The sequence below is a fragment of the Tupaia chinensis genome, unplaced genomic scaffold (assembly GCF_000334495.1).
Source record: "Tupaia chinensis unplaced genomic scaffold, TupChi_1.0 Scaffold000671_2, whole genome shotgun sequence".
NCBI classification, from domain to species: Eukaryota; Metazoa; Chordata; class Mammalia; order Scandentia; family Tupaiidae; genus Tupaia; species Tupaia belangeri.
In genome coordinates, this window is record NW_006160194.1 from 2,418,011 (window position 1) to 2,424,462 (window position 6,452).

The 6,452-nt window shown below is 65.2% G+C and overlaps 1 protein-coding gene across 1 annotated transcript in view; it reads right to left on the reverse strand.

Moving 5' to 3' along the window:
- Positions 1-6,452, reverse strand: part of JAG2 (jagged canonical Notch ligand 2) — a gene marked incomplete at its 5' end in the record, with an annotated part of 21,703 nt that overhangs the window by 14,757 nt on the left and 494 nt on the right. The window lies entirely within an intron of this gene.

Sequence of the window (6,452 nt, forward strand, 5' to 3'; positions counted from 1 at the left end):
GCTGAGGGCCCCGCACAGGCCGCCCGCACCCTGCATCCCCCTGTCCCCAACCTGCCACCTGCCATGTCCAGTACATTCAGCCTCCAGACTCCCGCCCCAAGCCTCTGACAGCCCCTCAAACAGACACCTCAGGGCCATAGCACATTCGTCCCCCTCAGCACCACCCCAGTCACACCTGTGCTGGGGACCCTCCACAGACCGCCTGCCCCCTGGACACCCTGGGCCAGGGGCCGCCCCACCGGGAACGCACTGGAGTAAGGACCGTCCGTTACCCTTCTAGACCCTCCCTGGCCCTGCACAGCTGTCCCCAGCCTCAGTTCACCCCTCCTATCTTGCTTATACGCCTCCTTCTAAGGGCCCCCAGGCTGGTGTCCATCAGCTGCCCTCTCTTCCCAGTCCCCCATGGCCCAGACCACCCCAGAGCTCTGTCCGCATAGCCCCTGCGCAGAGCCTCCCAGGCGCCCAGTCACCTGGGTGGCCACTCAGGGCCACGGCCTGGCCAGCCCACCCACTCGCATGGTCACTTCTGTTCATTCACACGGCGCTTGCCAGACAGCTTTGCCCAGCAAGGCTCAGGGCCCGAGGGTCCCAGTGAGTGGGTGGCAGGGTGGGCTGCTGCTGTAAGGGGGGGTGCAGCAGGCCCCCAAGAGGGTGACCCTGACAGGGGGAAGCAAGCCAGTGTTAGGGCAGGGTGGGCCCACCTCATGGAAGCCACGCCTGCCTCTGCCACTGACGTGGCCCGCACAGCGCTGCAGGGACTGTGGGGACCAGAGTGCTAACAGTCCCTCTGGCTGCCGACAGGACAGTGGAAGCCGGGGCAGACGGCGAGCAGCTCCCATGCGGTGGCACTGAGCCTAGGCTGCCCGGCCTCCCGCACGGCTCCTGGGCTGCAGGGAGATCAGGGCAGGCCTGCCTCGCAGGAAACCCCACGCCAGCCGCTCAGGTAGGATTACGGCTGGCCGTGCGAGGGACGCCCTGCCCCGCAGGAACCCCCCCCCCAGCCGCTCAGGTAGGATTACGGCTGCCCTTGCCAGGGCTGGGGCTCCGGTTACCTGCTCCCGCGGGGACTTGCGCCTGCCGCCCGCCCGCGGTGAGGGCCCCATCGCCCGCCAGCTGGGCTCCCCACACCTGGGCTGCAGGGAGTCACCCCCGGAGAACCTGAGCTGCAGGGCGGGCGGGCGGCACCCGCACCCTCTCCACCTGCCAGGCCCAGGCAGGGACAGGGAGTCCTAGCTGCTCTAGGGGTGTGGCCAGAGGCACACCCCCTCGGAGGCACCCCTGCCCAGGTTCCCCAGAGAGTGGGAGAGGGCTGACCCCACCCACCCAGGCAGACCCCCAGCCTGGTCCAGCTCTAGGCCCCAGACTGCCTCCCCTTCAGCTCAGGCAAAGACCTCAGCTAGCCCACCCCTCCTCCGGCACCAGACAGGAATGGGCAGCAGCCTGTGGCCAGGACACCGCAGCCTGGTCAGATGGCTGGGCCACCGCCCTGGCCAGCGGCTCCTCAGCGCCCCTTCCTCAGCCTCAGGGACCAGCCCCCACAGAGCCAGCCTGCTATAGGCCCCAGGAGCTCCAAGGAGATACATTTCCTGAAACCCGAGCTCTGGTGAGGCCCAGGCCTCTGCCGGCCACCCCACGTGGACACAGACCCCACACTGCATGCACATGCGCGAGACCCACGAGGCCCCGAGTGTGCCCGTCCCGACTCACCACCTGCAACCCTCAGAGGAGCGGGCAGCACAGGGGCTCCAGGCACCCCCACACTGCCCAGAGATGGCTAGGGCAGAGTGCGGGGCAGACTACGGGCTCCAGAGGCCCCGCTACAGCTGTGGCCCGCAGTCTGGGTCCGTGACAGGGACAGATTCTGGCCAGAGACCTGGCTCAGGGTGAGTCTGGGTGTGCATATGTACAGCTCAGGGTCTGGGTCAGTCAGGGACCAGCTCAGGGCCCAGGTCTGGGTCGTGCTGTGGGTCTGGGAGTGGGCTAGGGACCATCTTGGGGTCTGGGTCTAGGACAGAGACCAGCTCTGGCCAGGGCTCAGACAAAGGCTCGGGCCTGGGTCTGGGGCAGGGAGGACTGGAGCATGGCTCGGAGGCTAGGTCACCTGTGCGGGGGACAAGGACCTGGGCCTGGCCCTAGACATCTGTGTCCTCGCCACCCCAGCTGACCTGTCCTGGTTCCCTGAGCACTGACCCTGCCCGGCCCCTGCCCCACACCTCCTAGCAGCCCCTTTCCTGTTACACTGTCCTGGTTTCCGCCACCTGCCCCTCAAAGGTCCCGCCCATTTCCAAGTTCTCGGGTGGCCCTGCCTGCCTGGTCCTGAACACCGGCAGCCCTACCCTACTCCCACAGCAAAGCCACGAGCAAGACCCCAACACACGAGCTAGGCAGCCAGACAGGCCAGGCACAGACACCTGGCCCACCCAGGAGGGAAGGAAGGTGGTGGGCACCGGAGTGCAGGGAGGAGGCCAGGCCTCACACCAGCTCCGGGCTCAGGGGCAGGAAGCAGAGGGAGGCTTGCACCCTACCCTACCTAGGGCAGCTCAGGGACACCCCAGCACAGGCCCCAGCCTGGCCTACCTCACACGGCTACCTGCTGCAGTGACACCAAGCCCTGGGTCACCCTAAGGGTCCTCCCACCCAGAAAGGCCTTGGGGACCTGGCCGACTGGTCAGGCAGGGAGCCAGGTCAGGAGCTTCTATAGGCCTGGTCTCGCCTCACGGGGACCCCAGGAAGGTGAGGGAGGCCAAGCCCCAAGATCTCAGGCCTCCTGACCTGTCAGAGAGGGGTCAGCCCAGGCTCACCTCAGCTCTCCCCACGGCCCAGACCTGCCACCAGACATGACTGATATGGGACCTACAGCCTAGGTCTGCCCGCAATGAACAGAGGGGTGCGGCCTCGCCTGAGGCTCCTGGGGCCCAGTACAGGGCTGTCTGGGCAGCCGGGCCTCCTCTCCCCAGGGCAGGACCACTGCCGGCCTCCCTGCTCCTGCCGGCCCCAGCAGGTGCCCCTACCTGCCTCCTAAGGAGAGTGCTGGCCCCTCCTGGCTGGCCCGGCCTTGCCATCTCTGAGGTACAGCCCCACTCCAGCACAGGCCCTGCCCCTGCAGACCCAGCGCCACGCACCACTCATACCCACATGGTGAGTGCACACATACATGCACACGCACGGGGTGAACACACACGCACGGGGTGAACACACACGCACGGGGTGAGTGCACACATACACGCACAAGCATGGGGTGAACACACACGCACGGGGTAAACACACACGCACGGGGTGGTGAGCGCACACATGCACATACAAGCACAGGGTGAATGCACACGCACGGGGTGAGCGCACACGCACGGGGTGAGCGCACACATGCACGTACAAGCACAGGGTGAACGCACACGCACAGGGTGAACACACACGCACGGGGTGAGCGCATACATGCACATACATGCACAGGGTGTACGCACACGCACAGGGTGAACACACACGCACGGGGTGAGCGCATACATGCACATACATGCACAGGGTGAACGCACACGCACGGGGTGAGCGCACACATGCACGTATAAGCACAGGGTGAACGCACACGCACGGGGTGAGTGCACACACATGGGCTGAGCGCACACATGCATGTACAAGCACATGACGAGCACACACACGGGGTGATCGTGCACACAGGGTGATCACGTACACATAGTGAGCACACACATGTACGCACAAGCACAGGGTGAGCACACACATGCGGGGTGAGCACGCACACATGGGATGATTGCACACACGGGATGATCATGCATACAGGGTGATCACACACAGGGTGAGCGCACACATGGGGTGAGCATACACATAGGGTGATAACACACACGGGGTCAGCACACACACGCAGGGTGAGTGTACACATGGGGTGAGTGTACACACGGGGTGAGCACACACACACGGGGTGAGTGTACACATGGGGTGAGCACACACACGGGGGGTGAGTGTATACATGGGGTGAGTATACACACGGGGTGAGCACACACACACAGGGTGAGTGTACACACGGGGTGAGCACACACATGCAGGGTGAGTGTATACATGGGGTGAGTGTACACACGGGGTGAGCACACACACGCGGGGTGAGTGTACACACGGGGTGAGCGTATACATGGGGTGAGAGTGTACACATGGGGTGAGCGTATACACGGAGTGAGCACACACATGCGGGGTGAGTGTACACATGGGGTGAGCGTATACACGGAGTGAGCACACACATGCGGGGTGAGTGTACACATGGGGTGAGCGTATACATGGGGTGAGCACACACACGCAGGGTGAGTGTACACACGGGGTGAGCGTACACACGGGGTGAGTGTACACATAGGGTGATCACACACACGCGGGGTGAGTGTACACATGGGGTGAGCACACACACGTGGGGTGAGTGTACACACGGGGTGAGCGTACATATAGGGTGATCACACACACGCAGGGTAAGCGTATACACGGGGTGAGCGTACACATGGGATGAGCGTACACATGGGGTGATCACACACACAGGGTGAGCGTATACACGGGTTGAGCACACATATGTATACACAGCGTGCTCACACACATGTGCACACACACAAAGCGTACACACAGTGGTCACATACACGAACACACATGCAGTGTGACCACACATGCGTGCGCAGGACCACCCCAGGGTGACAGCAACCTCCTGGAACGTCTGGCGGGGACCAGGACAGGGACAGGTACACTCAGCTGCTCGCTGGCAGGCCCCCGGCCTGCCCGCCTCTCCACATCCCTGACACTGGGGAGGCTGAGACAGACCGGCGTGGAGCCCTAGGCCCTACACGGCACCACGGTGACACGGCCCCGCCACAGAAACTGGGTCAGACCGCAGAAGGCAGGGCAGCCGGGCGGGGCGTTCTGCCGGCCGTGGACAGGTCACTCGGGTGAGGGATGCGCACTGCCCAGACCAGCTGCACTCCCTCCACGGGCCCATCCTCCCGAAAGGCCCTCTTAGCATGCCACCCAGGGAGCCCTGGGGCCCAGGCTGGTCCTGGGTAGGACCCCACCCTTCCCTCAGGCTGACACCCCTCCTCAGTCCCCAGGGAGCCTGGACACAGCCCAGGGGGTGCCTGGGTCCTCTAGGTCCCAGCTCACAGGACAGAGTTGGACTTGTGGCAGGCCGGGCGGCGTGGCCACAGGGCCACTGCCCACCGTGCGGCTGCACGCCTGCAGCCAAGCAACTGGAAGGGGAGGCGGCGAGCGGTCCCACGGCCCCAGCCCCCAGCGAAGTGCTGAGGGAACCAGCCAGCCCAGACAGGGGAACTGGCCCTGGCGCTGCTGCCCGGACGCCCAGGAACACAAGGGCCTGCCCCATCCCGTCCCACCCCGACTGGCCAGCCGGCGGGGCATGGAGCCACGAGGGACACGCGCTGGCCCGCCACATTCCTCCAGGCCTCCCTGCCCCCATGCCCACTGCTGCCAACATCCTCAGGTAGCGATTGGAGATGTGCTGGCGTGGGCCCAGGCACAGACAACGGCCCGCTCAGACCTGCCTGCCGCTGTGGGGGCGAGGGGGCTGGGCTGATCGTAACTGCCTGGCCCATCCCCACCAGCCCTGCCTTCTCCACCTCGGGGATATAGCCCCTACCCTAGCCTGGGGTCAGGCCATACCCAGCAGGGAGCTCAGGGCTGGGGGCCGTGGCCAGGTCCATGTGTGGAGGGAGTTCTGGGTAGGGAAACCTCCTGGCCTGGGCCTAGAGAAGGTACCAGCTCCGAGGCGGGAGGTGGCCCAGGCCCTCGTAGGGGAGGGCCTCCTGGATGTACCTCTGCCACCAGTCTCTGGACCAGGGTACCAGGTGGACACACGCTTCCTCATTGGGACAGGGACTTGTGGTTACCGCGTGGCACCCTGCCGCAGCCACCAGCTAATCACCGGCCTGGAGGTCACAGCAAGCTCCAGCTGCCCTGACCTGGCCTCCCTCCAGGGAGCCACTCACAGGGTCTTCCCTGGTTCTCACCCCAGCCCAGGCAGTGATGGAGCAGGTGGGACCCAACATGAGCCAGGTTTTGCTGCAGAAATGGCTAGAGGGACCAAGGGCCACCACGCCCTTGCCACACCCTCTGCACAGCACCTCAGCCAGGCCTAGGGCAGTCCCAAGAATGCCCACCTCCAGGGAGGACCCCACCATCTCCCAGCAGCCAGGCAGTGTCCTTGTTGAGACGCCTCCTGTGCTCCAAAACATGGCAAACAAAACTCCCGACCCACAGAAAGCCCAAGCACCGGGCTGTCCCCGCACCAGAGGTGACTGCTAACTGCCCTGGGGGATTCTGGGACAGCAGTGGGGATCCCACCAACACACAAGCTTCAGGCCCTCCTGGACCCCCCGGCCCACAGCGCCCGCCCACGGCCCCCGGGCATCCAGGAAACTGCGCGGAGGGCGCGGGCTGGCCGCGGGCCCGGGGCGGCTCCG